Genomic DNA, 25,348 nt, shown 5'->3' with positions numbered 1-25,348 from the left:
TATGTGTTTTAATTATGCTTGATTTTCAGTGTTGTCTTCTACACCACAATAACGAAATATTTGCAAGACTCCATTCACTTCCTGCTTGCATTTAAATCCTCTACTGTTCCACCAATAAAGGAAGAGAGCATAAGAAAAAGAGGAACACCAGACAAGCACCTTGTCCAGCATTCGGTTCACACGGTGGCCAACTGGCTACCTGGGGGAAGCCCACAAGTAGGGCACGAGAGTTGCAGCGTGCTCCCAGCCACAGGCCTTTGGCCATCAGGACTAGTAGAGGCATGGCTGTCACAGGGCCTTTTCTGGCCTTCTTGGCGGCCATGGCCCACTCAAGGGCACCAGTGGGGATTTGCTGTGTGAGAGCTGATGCTGCAGCTGGCAAGGCGCTTTGAAACATATGTGCTGCTGCATATTATGACCCAAAACCTGGCATATACCTTTGACACAGTAAGGCTTATGATGTAAGGCTAGGAAGGGATTAAAGCCTTCCAGTGCAGATGGTTTGAACAGGACAATGTCGGCCGTATGCTCCACTTGTCTGTTGCTTTTGGATAAGCTGAGCTGGAGGGGATCCCTGAAATATCTCAGTCAGTTGCAAACTGCACCATAAGCATGCCAGCAAAGGGAACAGGTGGGTGCTATTTCTTTGAGTATGACATGACATGAACAGGTAGCCTTATCCTTCATCCTCTTTCAACAAAGAACAAGCACTAGTTGCATTGTGGGGTCATTTTTGACCCCAGTAAAAAGTGCCTGAGGCAAGAAAAGTGATAAATATGGCATACCTTTGTTCTAGCTGAAATTTTCTCCCAAGAGATTGCAAGCAACGTAAGAATGGCTTTCGGCTAACAGCAAGTACAGGCAATTTGTGGTTTAATCCTTCTTGGGACTGTGCAGAATGAGAAAATCTGCATAACAATGCCAAACCTATTGCCTTTTCTCTGCATAATAATAGCCAACCTACTTTAAAAGTTCATAGCAAAGCTGTCCCTCAATGGATTTTAATTTTGCTTGTTGGGTTGTTAACTAAGAATCTTCACTTGCAAAATGTGACCAAGATTATCTGTGCTGAACCTTGTTTTGTGCCTTTCTGGGAGGCTCATTGCTTATGATATAAAAGTATCCCATACAGCTATTCCTATGGAGATTCTGGACTACTTAGTGTCCTGGACCTGTTTGTTTTAGGGGGGAAAAGTAAGAGCTAATTAGCTGAAATTTGGGGAAATTGTAGAGTAGACACTTTGTGACGATGTCCTAGAAGAATGAATTGGTAGGACTGCTTATGTGTACATTACAGTACAGGACGTGATCTTGAGGGATTTCAGCTACCTCACAAGGCGGAATTTCTTCACTATAAGAGCAACAGCTATTTTGTGCAGGAGGTGCAAGACCTTCAAGTCTTTAGGGAAATAATCTGTGTCAACAAAATTCTCAGATGGCATGAAAAAACACATGGCCTCTGCAATAGCCAGCCTGGAACTTTGGGCATAGTTCACAGTCATGAAATCAAAGTTCCTGGCAAGTGCCTGGCGAAATCAGGGCATGCTGTCCAGGAGGCCAGACTCAGGGCCAAAGTGGACAGGAGGCCAGGAAGCCAAAGCTGGGGAATCGGACATATTTTCCACACGAAATGGGTTCCTTGCATATTCCTAATGCTCACTGCATCTCCTGCACCTCCACTCTGTCCCCAAGAAAAAGGATCTTGCCATCTTACATTTGGAGGTGGCCTTTCAGTGGCCATGACGCCCGCATTGCCACCAGCTGTTGTGCAGAGTTTTCAAGATGCGTCACATTTTTACGATGTTCCATTCATATCCTGCTTCTTTTCTTCTTGCGAGGAACCCAAGGCAGTTTCCATACTTCTCCTGCACTCCATTTTTATCCTTGCCACAAGAACCCTGCAAGGTAGGCTAGGCTAAGAACGGGGACTCACACCTGGGTCTCCTACGCCCTCAGTCCCGTGCTCTACCCTCACACCACACTAGGAAGGAGAAGACACAGGCTTTGCTGCCTTCCTCCCCACACTGAAGGCATTTCCACCTGCTGGGGTGCCTTAAAGGCTTTGTCAGCCTCTTAGTCTCTCAAGCAGTCTTACTCTACTGTGGATGAGGGAGGTGGAGATCCGGTGAATCTCCTCTTCTTTCACCTTCCCACCCATTGTCCTCTCTCCCCTCCCCTCTTCCAGGGATGCAACAGCAAAAGGTGTGGAGCTCTCCATGTGGCTGGAAGGGGAGAACTCTCAGTTTGGATTCCCCACTGCCCACATTATAGCTATGTCTACAGTCTGGGCAAAACAGAGGAAACTGCATTTGTCCCAGTCCCCTGGCCACCCTCCTAGGAAGCCTAGGACTGTGGCCCAGACCTGTTACATGGGCTAAGGCTTAGGCTATTATAAATACCAGAAGAAATAACATTCTAACCTGTAGTTACAAGAACTGTACCACAGGTCCTAGGCAAGCCTCCTTGGGGAAGGCTTTCTGACAAAGCCCCTCCTTTCCAGCCCTTACCATAGAGAAGAGCAGTGAAAAGGGCTTCTTCAGTAGAGGATCCCAAGGCATGGAAATCCAAGTATGGGAAGAGACGTGCCCATGGGAATTCAGGTCCCTCCTGCCACTTAGTGTCTTACCTTTAAGTACCAGTACCTTGCGCTGGGCCCCAGAGTGAAAGGGAGCCAACGACATTCCTTCAGATGCAATGTGAATAAAGCCGGCTGTAGTGATCAGAACTCTGGGCTGTCCTGAACGGCACACGCGACCCTATCAGCTCACCTATAATTACTTTCTATGAACTCTTCCTGAAGCCGGATCAGGTTGTCAAATCCCTTTCAACCATTCCCTTCCCACATCTCCACGGATTAGCCTCACAGAACTAGCTTTACCTCGCAACCTTGCTTTTTACTGTAATTTTATTGGAAGGAAACCAGGAACAATTTTCTGTTGCTTGGGAAAAAGTGTGTGCTGTGTTTTGTCAGCATACAAAAAGTTCCATAGTGAAATGTGGGTGTGCGTGTGCGCGCACTGAGATTCTGATGTTATGCAAGAGCTTTTCCTTCCTGTACTTACAACTGCGAGAGTGTGCTGATTCAACAGTTTCTGAAAGCATAATTTTCCCCTAGGAGCTGTGCAAGGAGTATAATTGCCTTCTGGGCCAATTTTTAATTGAAATCAGATCATGCAGACTTAACACTAATCTAAGATATCAGTTAAAGGCTGCCCCCTAGTGAAAATTCTTATCCCACATGAACAGGCCTCCAGATATCTTATCTTTAGCTCTGAAACTATTTCACATCTTTTAAAGTAGCCAAGACTACAGGCCATTTCTTGTAGTCTCCTGCCTTTGGGGTTTGATTCCCTCTTCCCCCTTTCTCCATATTGTTTTCTCAATACACAGAGTCCTTTTCAAAATTATTGTTATCAGTAGATTAAAGGGTTTTCTTTTTTTCCCCAGTGCCAATTTCCTGACTTTTTTGCCAGCATTTATTTCAGCACATCTTCCCCTTGAAAATGCATGCAGTAATTTATTTATTCAAAGCATTTCAGTCAAAAGACTTCAAGAGTACCTTGCAAAGAACACTATTCAGACAGGCCTTGCCCTCAGGATCACTACTTACCATGGGTTGTCTCCTCCTCCTCCCACAAACTCTTCATGTGCCCAGGGGATGCTATGGCAGGCCTCACTTGTCTGCCCTCTTGCTACTCTGGTTATGAGCCCCGTGTCTTTTTAATCCCTCCCCTCAGATATAATTTTTCACAATTTCCATTTTGATTGTTAGTGGCAGACCCTTCCTGGGGTCCAAACAGTGCTTTTTTCTCCTTTAACTAGAGGAACAGTCCCCAGTTTGTCAGCTGTGCGCCTCTTGCTTAGCACAAGCACTTTGTGTAATTTTTTCAAATATTCTTTAAATGAATATTTCAGTTGGACTACTACAAGTAAACGTTTGCATGGGTTCAAAATGGCAAGCCTGAGCAATGTTCCAGGGGTGGGAGGCCTGCATTAAAGTGTAAGAACCACCCATCGTAAGCACTGACTCCGAAAGGTAGCTAAGGGATTCATTTTTGTCTTGCTTTCTCTTGACAGTTGTCAAGAAGGCCAGCTGTCAGGATAAACCAAAGATGCCAGTGATCTTTGCTTATGAAGGAGGATAGCAATCTATCATGTACTTTCTGTGAGGCTCTCTGGGTTTTGGGTGACAGGGACTCTTGTCCCCACACATTTCCACTCTTTCCTGAAATTGTAGGTGTTGCAAGAAAGAGGAAGAGTGTCAGCCACCATCTTTTACAGGTGCATGGAGATTTGTCAGCTAGCTGTCAAGATTCTGTCCCTTTTAAAAGTAGTCTTTGACAGAGACCTATGCACTCAAGCTTGCCATTTCAGACCTTTGTTAAAAAAAGAATCTGAATTGTTTGTTCAAATACGGTTCTGCTAATTCCTTGTGCTAAAAAAAAGATTAAATAGGGTGACAAAATAGTGACAGCTCCTTCAGTGTGACACTTGGGCCCTTTGTAAGGGCTGTTACTAGCTGTAGAATCCGAGATTGTGAAACGCAATATCTGAAAAAGAAAACAGTTGAAAGGGAAAACATGCTGCAGTTATCATGAGAGATCTTGACATCCAAGCAGGAGGCAAAAAGCCAATGATCGTGGCTCCTCCATGCTACTTGGGCATCAGTGAGGTGGCAGATGTTGGTGGTGGCGAAAGCCAGCTTGGAAAAGTGGCAAGGGGTTTTGCTGCTCTTGCTGAGCAGCTCGCTAGCCGTTCTCCACAATCTGCAAAGGGGTCAGTTACCCAGCTGCAGATGACATCCCAACTCATTGTGGATACAAGAAATCCTGGAACAAAACTTGGGCCGTTGGGTTTGCTGGTCACCTGTGGGAATCAGGCTGAGCCTGCATGCAACAGCCACACACTGAGGCGCATCACCCATGGTGGATTGTTGTGCCCCGTGAAAGAGATTGCAAGGAGGGGAGCAGGAGAAGCCAGATGTGTTCCTTATTTGTCCACACTTTATCTATTCTCTTGAGAAACTGGCCTGTTCTTTGCTACTAATTCTTCTCCTCTGCATTTTCTTTGCTTTCGAGTTCCATCCTAACCTGTTTCTTCTCACCTCTCCTCGGAGCAAGATGTTTCTCAGAAGCCCCTCTGGTGGTAGTTGGGGAAGGGAAGTGCCAACCTCTGGAGCTCGATCATGGCAGCTCAACACCTTGTATCTGCTTCTTCGCCGATCTCCTTAGGATCGTTTCTTCAGATGCCCTTCTGCTGGCAGAAAAGTAAACAATTTGTTCTAGAGTCATTATCCCTGTTCATGCCTTATCAAGCATCCTTAATGAACAGTGATGTTCTGAAAACTAGAGAAATTGTACTTCCCTCTTTTCTTCTCTGTATAGAATCAGTTCTAGGAACTGAGTGCATCTGGCCCAAGAGGTCTCTGTGTCCCATTTCTACCCAACTAGAGACAATTTACCATTTCTTGCTAAGGCTTGGCTCCATGTCAGAAACTCTCACTACCTCAATCCATTCTTTTTTTCTAGTACAGCTCCCAAAATACAGTGCCAAAACACTGATTTAACCAGACTTTGTGAAATTGTCTCAGTGTTTTGTGAAGAAGCAGCTCTCCTCCTCCACCACCACCACCTTGCCCTGCTCATCTATTTTACTGATTATTTAGCTCAAGTGTTTGTGAGGAAATCACATTCAACATGGCAGGACTTACTTTGGATTACATGTGCTGGGTTTTAGTTGAAATTTTAACTGGTAAGAAGCCCAGAGCATATGAGAATGGGGTCGTACTTAAAAATAACAATAAACCAATAAAAATGAAAATATGCATAGGATTGCACAGCTAATTCATCTCTCCCTGCCCAAATATAGCATGGGGTATTTTCAAAACCTCTAGTTCTGCTTTTGGATAAATCATCTCAAGGCTTCTGTGAGATATTCTTACTTATTTCATAATTTTGCTGAGAAAAAATCAGTGACTTGGAAAAAAATGATGTGAGAGAAACAACTTTGAAATGTCATTTCACAGTGTCATTTCACATACCCAAGTTTCTAGCCATTATGAAAATGCAACACTGCACTGCATGTGAGGAAGGGTGAGATAGAAAATCTCGTAAATGCTGCTACTGATGATTGGGGGGTGGGGTTTGAAGACAATTATATTTACCCAGACTTCTCCCTTGTTTGTTCTTGGTGCCAATGAATGGAAGATGGGCTGAGTCTCCCGTTAGCATTTAACTTGTACATTTCTGTACCTGCATCCCAAAATAGCCACTAATCTTTACACTGGATAGAGAGGGGGAAGGCAGACCATGCTGTTTGCCTGCAAAAGGGATCTGTGGGAAAGTCTAGACAAAGTTCTCTTGCATCTCTCTTTATTCATCAAGGTTCTTTACCAGCTGCTCCCTAGTACAGCTCTTATCAAATTGACAAAATATGTAGTTAGAACAAGGAACAGCAGAAAAGATTAAAAGGGCAGCTTATAGCATTTGTTTTAACAAAAGGGTTTGGTCTGCTGCCATAAGAGCAATGACACTGACTCAATGTCCTGTCCTGTCTCCAGTTACCACCTAGGAAGGCAGTGGAGGTGTTTGGGGCAGATCCTCAGAGTCCCACCTGAACTCCTGGGCCTGCTCATGCAGGTAAGGCAGCCCTGCAGCTCTTCCAGAGAAGCAATGGAAGAACTGAGGGAGAGCAAGGCATAATCAAGAGAAACTGCTTCTTTGTGCATCCTTCTGTTCCTGGCCGACTTTGTCTTTTTCCAGTTAGCAAGGTCAGGTAAAGCAGAAAGAGAGAGAGAGAGAGAAGAGCAGCCAAAGAGAAGCACTCTTCTTTGACCACAAATTATATGGGCTTGTATCTAATAATGACACTGAAAAGGTGTGGGAATTACTTTGTAGTCTTTATTGGAAGGCAAAAAGTTTTTTCCCACTTTTTGTTCAAGCTGTGTTCTTTTTTGATTTCTTTATCCCATTCTCATTTTATATGGGGGGGCTGCTGGGAGAGAAAGTTAGCCCTATTTGGGTAATACGATTTTTACTTTAGATTGTGTAAAGATTAACATAATGAACATTAGTTTGATTTTTTATGATTTTTAGAAGATTTTTAAAATGCAGATTTTTTTTCTGTATCTTTATTATGTCAAATAAATGTTTGCAAGATTGGTACACTGGTACTATCACACCGTATCACCGTTTTCTTGGAGTTGCCATTTTTGGATTTGCCAAATTGAGTAAGTCTCTGATGGTTCAATATGTCTTCAATATAAAGGCACAGTTAATTCTTGAACCATTGAGTAAGAGGCCAGTAAATCTTTTGTGCTTCCTCTAAGATGTCTTTTTCAAAATACAAGAACTGCTCCTCAATAGGAAGTTGAAATCTCTTATTACCCAGTTTGCTGTTTGTGCAATTGCACAGCTTTATCAGAAGTGCAGAATGTTGCATATGCGTTTAATAACATCTTTTCACAGTGAGTGGATTTGCTTTAAGTTGCTTATGAAGACAAAATGGGAAAACGGTGATCACCTCAGTAAAATTTTGGAACATCGTCCTTAACAGCAAAAACTTCAAAATATTACTTCTGATGAGAGTGATACACTATACAGCTCTGTTCCATTTATAAAATATATATTTTGAAACTTTATTCTGATTTATATTGAGTGGGTAGCAAACCGTTAAAACAGGACAAGGACACTTTCCCTCCTTGTGTTACTCTTGCAGTTCAGATTCCTCACAACAGCAGCCTCTCCTGCCTCCTCAGCATATGGAGTAAATTACAAATGTTATTATGAATATGAATAATGGGATATCACATGGTCTGGGCGGGATTCCAGTTGAGCAGTATGAAATATTTTCCAGCCTGTTGGTTCCAAGCCTTACCATACTTTTGAATCAGACTTCCTTGCTTCTTTGCATTACAGGGACCCCTAAGCCTAGCAAGCAGCACCCATGATGCTATCAACCTATTTTGCTAATGAACATGGATATTAAGATAGCAACTGCAATTCTGGCTAGTGGATCTCACCAAGCTATTACAGGTGAGATTTATTAAATACAGACAGAGGGCTAATTGTTGATTTAATAGCTTTAGGGCATGGACCCATGACCTCTTGTCCTCATGTTGTAAGCTACAGGATTCCTTGCAGTCTCATCTTTAAAAGGGGATAGACCAGATCTGGCTGCCATCATTTCTTTGCCTGCTGAGAAGATCTCAGTGGAATTTAAGTTTTCTGACCATTAAATTTTGACTTCCCTGCAAAGGTTTTGAAATGGGTGCCAGTGTTATGACCGGAGATTTCTTTGGCACTTGGGAGAAGTAGCCGACAGAGATGTCTACTTTTTTCATTGATATTTGATTTCTTTCTAAAGCCATCAAGACTGAATGGTATTATATAAAGCCTTGTGCATAATTGTTTATATTTAAAATTATTATTTATGCTGACAATCCCTTGTCGTTTATCTCACAACTTCTGTGTGTTCTAGTTTTGATGTATCTGATCAATAATTAAGGTGATTATTGTCTGACTATTTAGTTTACCAGTTACGGTTTGAAATTATGCTGACTGGAAACAGTGTATCTCATAGAGCATTGCTAATTTGCAATTTTGATAGTGCTCAGATCTCATTACTTCTCTGGGAATATTTATTCTCAGAGACACATCCCAAATGATCAAGAGTTGACTTGAAAAAGCTGATACAGGAGCTCTCACAGAATATAGATACTCTGCAATCTTTAAAGCATGGTTTGTGCAGTAAGACTAATACATTTAAAATTAATATTATACCTCAGCTTGTTTATGTTACATGCAGGATTCCTTTATCTTTACCTAGCAAATATTTTCAAAAATGTTGTGCTCTGTTGTATAATTTTTTGGGGGGTTGCCATGCCATGAATATCTTTGAAAAGAATGCCGCATTCAAATAAAGAAAGTGGGTTTGGCTTTCTGTGTAATCATTGGATGTATTTGTTGACCTGTACTAAATTTCTTTTTCCACTGAGCTTAGATTTTCCACCCTGATCAGTTCTGGATCTTTTCTCAAATGGATCCCATTAGGTTCTCAGCACACTAAAATGGTACCAAATAAAGGCTGCTAGAGAAGTATGTCGCATAACATCACATATTGATCCATTTACCCATGCTAAAATGATTCTATGGAGAAATCAATATTTAAATATGGGTAAGAAAATGCATTTGTGGCATATTGGATGGATAAGTTGATCCTTATTTTGGACCAAGTCATGAATGCTGCTGATGAATTTTTGTTACACTGTACTTTTTATGGTGAATTTCAACAAAAAACATGAAAAGAGTGAAGAAAACTACAAAGCCACTTTTATGCCAAATATAATTTGGCAGTTACAGCTGAGTGATGATATTTGCAATGGTGGCATTTATGAGACTCCACTTTGACCTCGGTGCTTTCACAGCTGCAGCCTTCTTTGCTATGGGAAGTGCCTGCAGTGGCTGATCAGATGTACCGACCCGTGATCCATGGTTATGTACACTTATTAACGGTGATTTCTTTTGTCCTCTTCTCTGAGGATTCTTCTCTGAGGATTGCTCCCTGTTTGGCAGCTCCCATCTGGCCACCTTGGTGCCTTGCCTTCACTCGCCATCAGCCTCAGCATCCACTTCCATCTTACTCTGCTTAAGTGGAGGAGTGGCCCTACATCTTCGTTTCCTTGATCTGATCTTGCCTGTCACATGCATGGAGTAAAGCTGTAGCTGTCATCTAGTCTGCCTTTCAACTTTTGAAATGAAGGTAAATGTTAATAGGTGATCTGCTGCATATGTAATACATGATATATATATGTAATATTTGCCAAGGCCTTGGAGGCATCCAGGACAGATCTAGTTACAAATAGAGGCAGAAGGGTTCTGAAGCTTGGCTGCCCCTGTGTTTAGATTCTTCATGTCTGCATAAAAGGCCTTTGTAATGGAGGGAAGGAACTAAAAATGTGAGTGACACAGTTTGGAATTCTTTGTGAGCACCTGAGCTCATGTTTAGCCTTTCTGCTAACTAAACCTGGTTAAAACTAACTGAGTTGAGAAGGAATGCAGCAGACAATGTTTTGGGCTGTTAGGGTATGCTGCTTCCTTTCAGGAATGCAATGTTGTATTCAATATAAATTTTGACCAACATGAGGGTGTGCTCACCCTTTGAACAAAAGTACCTAGAGTTCATACTAAAGGGACCTGACTGGGCAAAGAAAGTCAAAATATCCTTGCAGAGACACACACAGGAAGCGGCCTTTTACCAAGTGAGGTCCAGCTCCGTATTTGGGGCTGGCTGTAGCTCTGCCGGTTTCAGACTAAAGTATTGCTCAGCCCTGCTTGGCGATGTCGGGATTCATGTGGAACCTTCTCCATGCCGAAGAGATGCTTTGCAACTGATCTGAAGCCCTTCTTATGACCCAGCTTTGTTTCATAGAGCAGAACACAGGAGAGTAACTGGTCAGATGGCAGTGAAGTTACAAAAGCATCTGCTTAAGTAAGCCCTACTGAGTTCATTGAGGCTTCTTTCTAGGACTGTGTGTGATTGCAGCTGCGCCCTAAAATACCATGAGAACTTGTTTTGCTCCTTTGGCAAAAAGAATGTGAAGGCAGTAAAAGCTGCCAGATAGAGTGCCTTAAAAAAATCTCAGGAAGTCTTCAGATTTAGGAGTGTTTTTAATTATCCGTGCAAGTCAAATTGAGCAAACTTTTTGAAATTCAAATTTCTGAGCACATATACTGGATGTTTCCCAAATTAGGGAGCATAACTTTTCATTCCCAATCAGAAATACCCATCAAACAGACTTAGCAACTGTACCAAGAAAGTATGTCCTGAGAAGTAGCCCTCCATTTTATTCCTACATCTGGAGGGCAGCCTTAAATCTGCCTTGCATGTACATACAGAGTGAAAACAGCCCTGTGTAAAAACGAAGGTAGCAAAAGCTGAACTAGACTCGTGTGTGTAATTAAAAATAAGCAAACATGCTTGCTATCTATGATGCCTACAAGTAAATTATAATAATGGAATGATCCCAATTAATATCATTGCTATTTCAGTTGTAAACTCTAACTATGAAAGGTCTTTTTAATGAGCACATTAGCACTCTGCTTTGTTCCTGAAATCGTTGTGGTTTTGAGATTTATTGCATTATTACGGGATCAGGTTACGTTTCCTGATGTTCTTGGGAGATGGCCCTCAACTAATAAGGGCCCCTTCTCGATATACTTCTCATTCAACTGAAAGTAATATAATGCAATTTGTTGTTAGGGAAAGACCTCTATGATCTAACCCAACATTTACTTTCAATAATGATTCACATGACTGGAACTTAATGAGTTCCCCGGAACCTCTTTGCTTTGCACCAAATAGGCAGGCAGCTTGGCTCTTGTGCATTTGATTCAGTGCCTGAGTCAACTCATTAGGAAATGCTTCAGGCACACAATCTGAGATGCGGAAAGACAGGTCCTGCACAGTTGGAAGAGCATATGCTTGTTAAAGCAAATGGCCATGTATGCAAAAAGCCATTTGAAAAATGTTAAGGTAAGCCTCATAGAAACCAGAAAGACCTGTGGGCAATGGACCTTTGGGCAAGACCACACATGCGCATGGTCCAAGCGTTAACAGAGGCAGTTCCAGTTCAGAGATCGCTGCATACAATACGCTTGTAATGTGCCAGAGGCAATGGAGCTGAGCTTTCAGAACTCTACTGTGCATTTCACTTTGAGGATGTGGAAACGCTTTGCCTCCTGGAGGGAAACATCACCCCAAGCTGCAAGCCTTTTGGTGGGCTGCTCAAGTTATTTTATTTTGTCCTTGATGGATTTATGTCGTAGCCTTTAGTGGTATTGTTTTTACTGCCATATCTTGTTCTTACTCCGTTTTGCTCTTTTGCCACTCTCATGTACACTAAATATGTTCTCAGTTGGCCAAGTGCTGGTCCCTGTTAGGCAATTTTGTTCTAGCCACACAAGTGGAAAGGATCAGCAGGTTCTGGGGGACTCCCCAAATTTGCAGAAATACAAAAAAGTTTACTGAGAAAACTATCCCAAAAAATACACAATGAAGCCTGGGCACACTTAATGGGTACGGAACGCTGATTCTTGGTGTGTGGAGACCCAGAAAAGGAGAGTGTGGGGAATAGAAGGGATAGTCTGGAATCCTGAACAAAAGAATTCCACTCCAAATTCTACTTGTTTTTACCATGGTGTTTCTAAGGTTGTGTGTATTTTGTATGGGTAGACATGGTCATAAATGCTCATATCAATACATACCTTTATAATTCAAACAATTTCCATCCACGCAGATTACATGGAATGACTCTGCACTGGCTGCTTATTAAACTCTGCCCCTTCCAATCTGTAGTGTATATTTTATGGAAGGAAGGAAAGAAGGAAGGAAGATGAGAGAACAAGAGTTGAGGATAAACACAGCTGAAAAATTGCCATAGGCTTGTTGCATGGAAACATTGGGAAAACTTTTTATACATCTCTATATACATGAGGCTGAGTACAGAAAAGACAAATAAATCTAATTCAGAGTTTGAAACCCTAAAGCCAGTTGAGCTGAAGTTTTCCTGTCATTCATGAACACTAATCTGATGTACACTGTTGTCGAATTCTTGTGCAAACTGTTTGCTCACTTTTGGAAAGACCTTTTGTAATTCAGCTTGCCAATTCTTGGGTGTTTCTCTAATAATGATATTCATGTAGAGCTGTCAACATTTCATTAACTTTAACAAACAGATTCTGAGTCAAACCAAGAGGCTAAAGCGGAAAAGTTTAGAAATAGCTAGAAATAACAATATATTCTAGGGATTTCCTGCTTCCCATCCAGCTTATCCATTTGTGAATATGGCAAACAGATCAGATTTTTCCTCATCCACCAGATTCAAACAGCTCGTGTTAGTAGTTTCAGTGATCTAAAAATATTCCTGTGACAGCTGTTATATCTTACATATATAGAGGGATATAGATATAGATATTTTAAAAGAATCTAGTGTGTAAGTAGCATAGTCAGATGAAAAACATATGTCCATAGTTAATAGTATACAAAAAGAGCACTATGTATATCGCTGAAAAAGGAATAACATAAGCTTTCACTACTGGCTTAAAATTAATACTTTGCAACCATTTCCCCTTAAAAGGTGTGAACTCTGAGGGAGGGGGAGTACTGCTGGGAATGATGCCCTCTCTAATCCTACAACATGTGAGAATCTAAACAGTTTATTTATATGCAGCATCTTGTATTGATTACATTATGCTACATGCTGTGTGAATCAGTAGCATTCAAATCTTATTCCAAGGATGCTGGAGCTTGTTGCGAGCAAACCACCCAAAGATTTGGCTCACACACCAAGAATGCTTCACACTTACAGAATTCCTTATGCATCATGGAAGTCCCACTGAAATATTGTTCAGGTTATATGCTTCAGGAAAACACAGAACTGGTCGTAGGAGCCAGAAAGCCTGGCTTCGGGATGCCAAAAGTGGTTGCTGGACAATGATGCCCAACTGAGGCCTGTGGAGGATGGACCAAGGGAGGGTTCCTACATGCTGATCCTTCCCAGTCTGCAGTCTTGAGTCATGACGATGCAGTTCACATTTAGTGCTGTGTCAAGCGAGGACTTTGCTGCAGTTGATATTTATCACTCCTGGACCAGCATCGAGTGAGGACTTTGTGACTTGTGTTTACTGCAATGTCAAGCAATGACCTTGCAGCTTACACTCAGTGCTGTGTCAAGCGATGACTCTGCAAGTCCTGCAGTACTGAGCGAGCAAGCGAAGGACACCCAGCTCAGAGGGCAGAGCGCATCGCTTGGATGCAAGCAGTCTCCGGCCCAGCTGTTGGCATCCCCAACTTCAGATGATGGGAAAAGCCTCCACCAGAGATCATGGAGGGCTGCAGCTGGCCAGAGCTGAAAATACCGGACAACAACCCCACCGGGAATAAGGCAGCACCTTGTGTGCTGGTCCTTGCATGCATGAGCAAACCTGCTTCAAGGGCGTCTCCTTTTCATGATACGGTGTTTTGCTACCAAACGTACATGCAGGCACAGGAAATAACCTGTAAAAGGAAAGTACAGTTTGGTTAAGCTTCCTTCCACAGCATGCACTGCTTACTAGGCTCATTTGTTGATGTAGGTACGTTATGAGAAGATCTATGCTGACTAGCCCCTCATAGGTGCCTCTGTTGTAGTGAATCAGTGCATCGTATTTCCTCTTAAACAAGCACAGCCCCTTTGGGCACAATCTAAAACAGACGTGGGCCACTTGGTGCACCCCAAATGTTCCACCTCCTGTAATCTCAGAGCACTGTCTGTGCTGGATGGGGTTAGGGGAGCCCAAGACCAAGGTGTCTGGAGGGTGCCAAGCTGCCAATCTTTCATTTAAAATGGGAGGGGACAAAGGCCGGATTCAGTTCTGGAGCAAGTAAGAAGGCAAAAGAGGCAGGGGCCAAAGAACACAAGCACACTCATACACACAGCATATTATAACTTGACACTCTTAGTGCCAGCAACTGAGTCTTAGTTTAAGCATCTGAACATTTTAACTGCACAAAATCATGGGAATTACAAAGTGGTCAGGAAGGGACAGGGCCAGGATAATCTGAGAAACTACAAGGTGGAAACTGAGATCCCAGGCCTGAAGTTTTGTAGCGCTGATCTTGAAGCTTAGGCTGCAAGTAGAGATGCGTTCTGCTGTTGATTTCCCCCACCAGACACTGGGATCCTCTGCCTTTAGAATCAATGATAAGCAGAAGTATGATGGCAGGGTCCATGTCTTCAACCTTGTTTCCCACTGAGTGGAGGCAATTTGATGGTTACCATGGAGGTTTTTGGATGGTAACTTTTCAGGGATATGAAAATGGAGCTAGAAATGTGAATAGGACACGTTATGTCTGAGCTGCACATCCTTCACAAAAAGCAAAGCAAAGCAAAGCAAACAGCAAAGCCAAGCCAGGGAACTGAGGCTTTACATTCAAAATACCAGCAATAATGAGGCCGCATCATGCATCTCATAGCAGACCTTTCTGGGAGAGATGCAGGGTGAGCCCAGCTAAGATGATTGCACTTGGACTGGAGACAAATGCACAATGGAATGCAAACACAACAGCACAAAGCCATGCACATATGGTATGGGTGCCCTTATGCAACTCATACTTTTGTGCCTATAAAGAGCTGTGGTTTGGGGAATAGGACTATAACACTGCATTTGGTTATATTAAATCTATTACAGGAGTTATTTCTGCTTCTCTTCAGTTTAACAAATACCAGCAGGTTTGTTATTTTAAGAAGACAGAATCACTGGTGAGGATGCACAATAGAATCTCTTACACACATCTGAATTATTTCCTTGTTTGATTGTGAACACCACAGCCTTTTGAACTCAAGAAATTCCATCGTTCCGGCATTCTTTTAAGCTGCAAGCTGATGTCACAATTGGCCTCTTAGTCTTTTGGTGCATTCCTTATGGGCAAGTCTAGGGGTTTTCCCACCATTTAACCTTTATAAAGACTTATGCCTTGTTGGGCACTCATTGCATTTATTGATCTGCAGCTTTCATTAAATAAAAATGCACAAACAATTGCAGCATAAAATAGTATAAATTCTGGGCAGCATCTGAAAGCGCTTCTGTCCCTTTTCTAGATCTGCTGTGCAAGAGGGGCTCACCAAAAGCACAACTGCTGTAGTCCTTCCTACAGCGATTCCCCAAGTGTGTGGGCAAACTTGTTTCCAGCATGGGGTAGGTCAGTGGAGTTCCTGTATATGTGTGTGTGTGTGTGTGCTCATGCACACAGCCACACACAGGTATTCTGTGACCATATGAGGAGTTGGACACTCTGAAATGATCAGACTCATTTCACATTGCAAGACGTCTTCCTATTCCTGCAGTGGTCAGGTTAATTGTGGCTATATCCATACACAGCGGATCCCCCAACCCAGCATCCCCCAGATGTGCTACACAGCATTACTCACCATGCCATGCAGTGGTCGTGCTGGCTGAAGAAGATGGGATGTGTAGTCCATCACTCCTGGCAGGGATCCGGTTGGGGGAGGCTGAAGTCATCAGTTGGCCACATGGAAGGAAACATCACAGGGCAAATCAGTGAATTATGAGAGACGGGAGACACGGAGCCTGGTTCACACATGTATGGATGTGCATCGTTTCCCTTCTCTTCCCTCACCATTCAGCCGATGGCCAGCAGCTGAATGTTTGCGCCATCTCTGGCGAAAAGCACTTCGCTTGCGGAGGTGCCAGGATCGAGGACAGAGCTGCCTGAGACACTGCTTCTGTGATGGCCCTTCACATGTGCGATGTGGCGATCATCAGGCGGTGAACAGTCATATGTCAACCAGGCCCACCCGACTCAACCTGAAAATTATTCCACACTTGTAACTACATCCCATTCTGATGCATGGTGTCAGCTTGGACTGTGGATGATTGGCTCTTGTCACCATTCTTCCTGTTGATTTCTCCCACCCATTCATCAACAGAGATAATATATATGTGTATTATTGACAATTCATAACCTGTTATAGTTCCGTTTTTACCCACCTGCTATTTTCCAGTTTCCTAGTCTACTGTAAACTTCCTGAAGATTGCTTTAGAAAATTATTTTACCATCTGCTCTGTGCTGCCTGATATTTGATATCCTGTTAGGGTTTCCTGAACCATCTTTTGCAGCCCAGTCCTATTTGCATGCACCAAATTGAGCCAAAAGACAATTAGGCAGCAGACGGTGTGTGAGTCCCAGTGCTTTCCCACTGAGTTGGGAATGCCACCACGAAGTCTTCCAGGTAGCAAATGGGCTTGTATGGGGTCCCTCTTGTTCTTAGCAGATGTAACTCTCCCATCTTGTGAATTAGCAATTAAAACAAAAGATTTCTTTGGTGGTTCAGTCAAATGTGGTTGTGTTCTGGAGATCAAATCTTTCCAAGATCAAAAGATTCTTTGACAATGTGATAATACTTCGCTTTGCTTCTCCGCTGAGAAATGCTGTGTGTTTTTCTTTAAATTGGTCCAAACTCTGTGCTTACTTCTTGGCTTCCTCTTCTATTCCCCCTATTTCTATCATCTGATCCATTCAAGGTACTGTCCTGTTTCCATCTGGCATATGCTGCATCTACAAAACCCATAATCTCAAGGTGTAGGCACTGGGACAGTGGCTTTCAAACCTAAACCAGACTTAAGAGCAATTGTTTTCCTGCAGAAACACAGGAACATAAGAAGCAGCTTTCTACCAAGTCAGACCAACTGGGGATTGTCTGCTGGGATGCCAGGGCGAAAAGCTGGAACCTTTGGCATACAAAACATGGGTTCAGTCATTTAAGTGATGGCTAATGCCACAATCCCACTATGTTCTTCATGTCTGTCCCAATTATTCCTAATTTGACAAGCACCTCCTGACCTTGTGTTGGTTTCTATTTCTTATTAGCTTGTGGGTAGGTGGTAGGGTTGGAATGTCAAGCATTTTAGGCATTCTGTCTACTTATGGCAGCATGTTCACAATGATCAGTATGAGGCTGATCACCTGTGGTTTAATTAGCTGAGCTGAGCTATGTGTAACCCAAGTAGTTTCATAAAATGAGCATCCAAGATCATGACATATGGTAGGCAGGTTGTAGGTACCGCTGCACCCTGTCCTGCTGGGGGGTCGCCCATGGTAAGCTGGGTGGCCAGTGTGTGAGCAGAAGGGTGGGCCAGGGGGCCCGGGTCTGACCCAGCAGGGCTCTGCTTCCGTTCATAGCTACTGAAAAGCAGCAGTGGTGAGTTACATAGCTTATTTCTACCAGGAATTAGATATGTTTTCAAAATAGTTGGTGGAAACACATACATCAGAAGGCATGAGGTCAGGTGGAGTTGTGCCCCTGCCTAACACAGCACGGTGCAATTGGGCACAGACTATTATTGGGGGAAAGCGGAAACACTGGAAACATAATATTGGTCAACTGTCACCAATGGGGTTTGTGCACAACGTATATGGAAACATATACCAAGTGGTGGGAGAGCACCGGACTTCAGTAGCGGTGCCATTAAAAGTCTAGAACCATTCTGAATTCATTTAAGTGCAAGAACTTGAGTTTTTCTGCATGCGACATTTATTCTGCGCAGGCGATTCTTCACTCATGGTTACTTATGGGCTCTCTAGAACATGGCGTGGCTCTCCAGTTTTGCTTCCATACCTAAAGAGCACTTTCCCAGGGCTTTGTAAGGGTGGTGAAAATGGAGTATTATTTCAGAAAGCAAAAGAAAGGAGTTTCCTACTTGCATATTTGTGCTATTCTATTATAGCACATAATCACCTAGAGATTATATACCACAAAAGTAGTAAAGGGAAAGCTTTTTGTGTAGAGTTGGGCTCTCAGTTCTGAGATGCAACTGCAAGTAGATACAATAGATTAACAACCTCATGGGGGTGAAGGAGACAGAAAAAGGACCCTGCCTAGAAAGCTGCTTTCTATTCTGTCAGGCTATTGGAACTGATAGCTCAGTATTGTCTACTCTGGTCTTTAGGAAAGGACACACCAGATGGTAAACCTGGATTCCCATGTATGTTCAGCATGTCCTCCACAATTAACCAATGGCCTCTTCTAGAAGGCATTGCTTATTGTGACCAGAGAAGCACTTGGATGTGACATGTTATTTCACATACAATCCCACTGTAAACTGTACTTTACTCCTGAGAGTAAAGGTTTGGGACAGGAAACCCTCAGATCCTGTTGTGTTTCCCAGATCTTATCCATGCCATTTTCCCTGGCCATTCTTAACATTTTTGCTACTGAACAAGCACCAGAACATCATGGATTGCAGGGATCTGTTTTATTTACTTATTTATATTGATTACATTTCTGTACCATCACTTATGACCATTCTCAGATTTTTATTTTATTAATTATATCTCTATCCTGCCTTTTCCTTCCCAGGAAATCAACATAATTCTCCTCTCAATCTTATCCCCATACCAACAGCCCTGTGAGGTAGGCTGGGCAGAGAGTCTGTGACTGACCCACGTCTCCCAGTTGGCTCCACGGCTGAGCAGGGACCAAAACCCAGATCACCTGAGTTCCCATTCCACACTCTTAACCACCACACCACACTGGCTCTCTAATCTGTATGCAACCTACCACAATTAATAAATATCTTTTCTTCCTTGCTTTGAAGCAAACACAAACAGTTATTTCAACTGAATTTATATTTTGTCTTTTCACCTTCTCAAAACCTCCTTTGTAGAATTATTTTGGAACCTGACAGTGGTAGTTTTTGCAATAGTCAATATGGCACTTTAACAACTCCATGAGAAATCAAATCTTTGTATGATTCCTGCAGTTACAGATCTGTACTCGATGAATCAAGCATTATTCTCTAATCATTTACTTGGAGGTAGCAGAAGCCATCCTTTATAATTATGCTTACTCTCCCATTTGCAACGATAGAAAATGGCAAAGCATCCAGGAAACACCATTCGTGATACTCGGAGCCCCATCAGGTTGCTCTTTCAGAAAATGATGATTTGGTAATCATAAATTCTATAACAAATTCATTTCAGTATTCTTTACCAGTTCTGCGTAACCTGACTGGTCACAACACTCTTGTCGGCCAAGTAAGGCCAGTGGGCCCCAGGTCTGTGCTCTGATGCTCACCAAAGTGGTTCAGCTGCTGCCATCCTCGTGTCCACGAAGAGCTCGCGGCTACATCATGGAGTACAAGGCATTTTTAAGAATGGAGGCAGGAGACAGGGAGAAGGTGCCTCTATGATAGTACAGAGCAAGAGAGAAAAAGAGACAGAGAATGGTTTGGTTGGCGAATGAGGAGGGGAGGGGAGGGAAAATATTTGCCTTCTGTAAATAGGTTTCTATTGGCACAGAAAACTGGGCGTTCAAAGGAACTGCTTAGTGTGTTGGGACTTGGGTCCCCACCTCTGCCTTGTATACAGTAATTTGGGCAGGTGCCTTGCCCTTTGTGAGTAGCTTCGCCACCCACTGGTGTTGGTGCCTGGGACATTTTCTCAGCCTGCTCCGTGTGCCCCAAGCCCCAAATAGTTGCTTCTTCCTGGGCAAGGCCGATAGTACCTTGCCAAATATTACACATGGAGTATCAAGGCTGAGCAGATGGAGCAGGCAATTTTCTCCAGGCTGCCCAGTATTCAGTCCATTGCGCCACAACAGACACGAGATAAACACACACACACACACACACACACACACACACACACACACAGAGAGAGAGAGAGAGAGAGAGAGAGAGAGAGAGAGAGAGAGAGAGAGAGAGAGATGGGCTACTTTTGCATCCTCTTGTTGCATCCCCAAACATTCCAGTTGAGGCTTGGAAACCTCAGAGGAAGTCAGTTGCTGGGTAACAGCTCTTAAGTGAGTCCTTTAGCAAAGGTACAAGTATGTTGAAGAAAAAGGAGTTTTAAATAGGTAATGAAAATAAATTCTACCCTGTGTATCATATAGACGAAGTCTTAAATACAGTGAGTAAATTTCTGGGAGCCAGTCCTGGAGGATCTCGCAGTGGTAACAAAAATGAAAATATTTTGACAAGATACTCAAGTATAGATGTCGCCAAAAAGTGTTTCAAAGCAGACTCTTAGTCTACTAATCCCTCCATTAGCATTTATCAGTAGCTGATTTTTTTCCAACTCCTCCTTCGGCAAGAACAAATTCCAAAACTGGGATCAGATCCTAGTACTCACATTTCATGACAGTTTCATAGAGCACAATCTAAATTATAATTTGCCATTTCTTATTTCACCCCACCCCCAAGCTTGCTTTCTTCTGCCATATGTTCTTAGCCTACATAAATATCCTTAGCCTCTTTGAATTGAGGTGCTCGCAACTTCCTTTTCTGTGTTTTGTTTAGCAGAATCTACTTTGCTTAGCTATTCAAGTTGCAGTCACACTCACACACTTTATGTAAATGCATATGTATATGGCACCCCCCCCCCCCCCCCCCGCAAGCCTCAGCAGAATAGCAGCACCATTTATTCTGGATCCACATTTTCCACTCTGTTCCTTTCATCCCAAAATGTCTCTGTTTCCTGCATCTCTCCTTCTATGACAATTTGAATAATAAACCATGCTGGAAAGCAGTGATTTTTCTAAGACTTAGCATTTGGGGTGGCAGATGGGGTGATAAGCACAATGTTTGTGGAGGTGGAGGGTATGGTCCCTATCACTCCATACCCACGACATGTATTTTTAGCATTAAAATAATTGTGCAGCAGTTTGGGGAATGTTAGAGTGATGGTTTATCTGGAAATTACCCCCTTTGTGGAAATAATAATCTTGAGAAACCATTTGTAGGGTGGTTTTTTTGTTTTGTTTTGTTCACAAATATAATTTGTGGGGTATTATTTTATTCTGGAATAGCAACCAAGAAAAGCTCCTGCTTTACAGAATACATAGGTTTGACCAAGGCAGCAAACAAAATATGGGGTTAGGCACACAGGAAATGGAAGTGTATTTTGAATGTGATGATGCTGCAGAGGAACAGCAATTACGAAATGTTTCTGCTTCACGTTCACGCTATTGTGTCTAAGTATACATCCATCTCTCTATCTGTCGATCAAAACCTACGTGAGCTTTATGCATTCAAGGCAGAATCCTACGTAAGTTTAGCCAGAGAAAAGAGATTACAGCTCCCAACATGCCTCTGCTGGTGCATGCTGGGAATCGTAGGCCTTTTTTCAGCCTAACCTTGCATAGAATTGTGTCCGCAGTCAGGCAGTGGGACCCAACAGGTAGGCCCTACCAAATACCAAGGGACACCGGATCATGTTGCCCTTTCCCAACATGGCCTACAGGGCCTGCCGCTCATTCTGGCAACTTTTTGAAGAAAGTGGCGCTGGGAGAGAAGTGGCTGAATTCTAGCTAGAGCCCAGGACAGCCAATGAGCCGGAGAATGCACGGGATTTTTTCTGCGATATTTAATGAACCAGCCAATTATTCTTCACTTCTGTTGTTCCTTAGACTCCAGCACCTGCCCATTGCTCTCTGAGGCTGCAATGCTATTGAGATGTTGGGAGAAAACGTTCTACAACTCCTAGCATTTCACAACTAGCGCAGCTTGAGTTGTAGAACTTTTCTGTCCAAACATGCCTAAGATTGTTCCCTTTTTGTTTTAGTCCTCAATCAGAGAGATAATTATTTAGGATATCCTTCTAAAGTGTGTTCCATAAAAGTTTAAATATTTATAATCCGAAGAATTTTTAAAAAATTAAAATATTATCTTGCACTATCGCTTTGTCTTCTACACATTGTGATAAAGAATCTACAGTGCAATCCTATACTTATCGACTCCAAGTAAGTCTCACTGAATTAAATGGTGCTTCCTCGCCTGTAAAGGGTTATAGGACTGAAGCCTGAAAACTGGGGAGGGGGCCCTTTGGAGCAAAAAGGAAAATAAAATAAAGCACTAACTAAGCCCCTCTTGGAAAAGTGGCCATACTGAGGCCGTTCACTTCAGACTGCCTGGGCACACCTGACCCTGCACTGGATCAGCCTGCTAGAGGATCTTTCCAGAGGGTACAAACTCTGAAACATCAAGTGCTCTTGATGTAAAGTGTGGAATTGTGAACAATACCACAGAATCAGTATTGTTACCAATTACTTATTTCTGAACCAGCATTTCCCACCTTTTCCTTACGTGTTTTACCCACATATTATCTGCATTAAATTGACACACCCTGGTAGCATTTGTGTAAAATGAAATTATTGTTTTAATCAGAAATGGACGGAATGCAGGAAACACAGGCGCAAATATAGAAACAGATTTGTTTTGACAGCCTATTATGCTACAAAAATCATTATGAATGTAAGCTGCAGCTCAGCACATCAGCTTAGAGACGGCAAATTCCCCAGACCATAGTTAAATACATTTATGCTAAGCCGCGAAAAGCTGAACAAAACCCAGTTGGTCCTTAACGGCAAAACACAGCAATTTACTTCTAAAAGCAAAAAAACCAAACAAAACTATAATAACATTCTAAACTTTTTCACAAAACAGGAATTTTCTTTGCATATACTGTTAAGTGACCACACTTTATTTTGCAATCACAGACCAGAGCTGGCACTAAGTATTTTGGCAGCTCCTGATATGAAACTGAACAAACAGTTTCTTAAGTGCAGCTTGGAAGACAATTCTGGAAAAGATTCAGATCTATTTAAATGGATGCTTACTTGCTGTCATTTTGGGGATTGTGAAATATGAAGTTTTATTTTTATAATAATTCTGAGGGTGGAAAACATAAAGAAATAATTTGAAGTGCATCCTGTAGATCTAGTATAGCTAAGGTCAAGCTGTATTCTGTTAATTTTAAATCTTTTTCTCATCATAATATATAGAATCATGTTTTCCAATTAAAAATGCTCAATGTGGCTTGTCGATGCTACACGACAACTATGTCCCTGTGTGATCCAATCCTTAGGCTGCACTTAGCTACCAAGGAATGATGGCTGGAGCAATGCCCCCGGGTACACAGGGAAATCTCTTGCCAAGCAACTGCTTTTTCGAAGATGCCATGAAGACCCATCTCTTTATGCAAGCATCCCTTGAACTACGGAGCTGCCCAGTTCGTTTGCTAATACCTATTTTGCCTTTAGCTTTGGTTTTAAATATTTAAACTTTGAGGTTTTGTATTTATTAGGATGCATTTTAATGTTTGATTTTGTAAAGCTCCTGCGGTATTTTTTTACTTAGGGTAAGCAAACTATAAATTGTTATAATAATTACAATAAGAACCTACAGAGATTGATTGATGGTTTATATTTGTACACCACTCCACTGACAAACACCCTTGTGCTGCTTTACAATTATTAATCCAAAAAGAAACAAGAAAATTACAGTGACAACAGAAACTACAAGAAAAGTATATAAGTTATGCATATTTAAAAAACTGACTGCATTAAAAATATTTAAAAGCATTGAACAGCCAGCAGTACAAATAAGAATCGATCAACAGATTAAAAGTTAAATGTTTTCTTAAATGGAAAATTCTTAGCCTAGTGTCTAAATGTGTACAACTAAGATGCCATGTGGTTCTCTGTGAGAAGGGCTATCTTTCTTGGGTAACCGCCCACCACGGCATTGTAGGCAGAGTCATCCAGAGAAGAGCTGCTGAAGATAATCTCAACAACTGAGCAGAAAGATTGGTCCTATGACATTCAGAGCTTTAAAAATATGCACCAACCCTTTGGTTCAGGCCCAGGAACTAACAACTGGTGCAGTTAATGCTACACTGGAGGAATATGTTTGAAATTACCGACTTCAGTAAGTAGCCTCACTGCTCCGTTCTGCAGTTCTAGGGAAGTTTTTGGGCTTTTAGAAAAGAAGCCCCATGCATAGCACATTGCAATAATTCAGGTAGGCAGTGCTGCACTATGGTGTTGCAGAGGCTGTGTGATCTCAAGGGAGAGGTGCTTGAACACAACAGATCCACATGTGCAAACAAATCTATATGCATATACTGGTTCCGGTCACTGAAAGGACAGACAGAAAAGATCTCTGGATCAAGATGAAAATGTTCTGTTTTTCAACCATGCAAAGTATGGGAAGAGACCGCTGATCCTTGGGACAAATACTTACAGCATTTGATCTGATTTTCTTCCTACTAGGTATGCATATGGTTGCAGCTTTAATGCTCTGATACAGCTGCAGAGAGGTGGCCTACAACAAGGTCAGTAGATCTAGGGCTGGATCTACTGGAAAGTTTCTGGGTGATCTGCAGAGGTCAGGCAAGGATCAATGGCTCCCAATGGTAAACCAGTAGTAACAGCAAAATTACTCCACTCACACACTCTAAATTCTGCTGCTCCAACGAAGCAAGTCTGCTGTAACCAGGAATGGATTGTTGCATGGAAAGACTGTGAACTCGGTTCACTTCTGATACTCAAAACAAATTCCTGGGCTTAGAATTGCCTGATGGTAAATGTACAGCTCAAGGCTGATGGTTAGTGTGAAAAGCAAAGCAAAGCAAAGCAAAGCAAAGCTATGGCAGACCATGCGTTGGATCCAGGATCTGCCTTCTGTGAGAGGAAGAGCTCTGATCATGGTGGGTGAGTCTGCCCAATTCTGGGGGATCCAACCTCCCCCACATATCATGTCCCACTCACCCCATTCATGCCATGCAAGCAAGATAGGGGAAAGGTCACTTCCCTCAGACCAGTTGATCTAGGATCCATCTGGATCCAAACCTATATTCAGAAATTCTCTGCATGGGAACTTTTTCATGAGTTAGCCTCCATCACAGTTGCCAGCATACATTTCCATGGCTACTTTGTCCTAAGCAACCACCTTCCTCAAACAATATCAGCCTGCAGAGGGTCACCTTGTGTTCCCTTTGTCCCTCAGGGTCT

At 42.5% G+C, this 25,348-nt stretch overlaps 1 protein-coding gene across 1 annotated transcript in view; it reads left to right on the top strand.

Annotated features, from left to right (window-relative positions):
• The first annotated feature begins 6,559 nt into the window (after positions 1-6,559).
• TANK (TRAF family member associated NFKB activator) overlaps positions 6,560-25,348 on the top strand; it is a 115,218-nt gene continuing 96,429 nt past the window's right edge. Inside the window, exons 1-3 of the mRNA XM_044417600.1 lie at positions 6,560-6,638; positions 7,917-8,033; positions 9,539-9,759. The gene's annotated coding sequence lies outside the window, so the exon portion shown is untranslated. The remainder of the gene's footprint in view (positions 6,639-7,916; positions 8,034-9,538; positions 9,760-25,348) is intronic.

This window comes from Varanus komodoensis, unplaced genomic scaffold (assembly GCF_004798865.1).
Source record: "Varanus komodoensis strain SLA01 unplaced genomic scaffold, ASM479886v1 scaffold9, whole genome shotgun sequence".
Lineage (NCBI taxonomy): Eukaryota > Metazoa > Chordata > Lepidosauria > Squamata > Varanidae > Varanus > Varanus komodoensis.
This window is presented reverse-complemented; position numbering and strand designations above follow the sequence as displayed.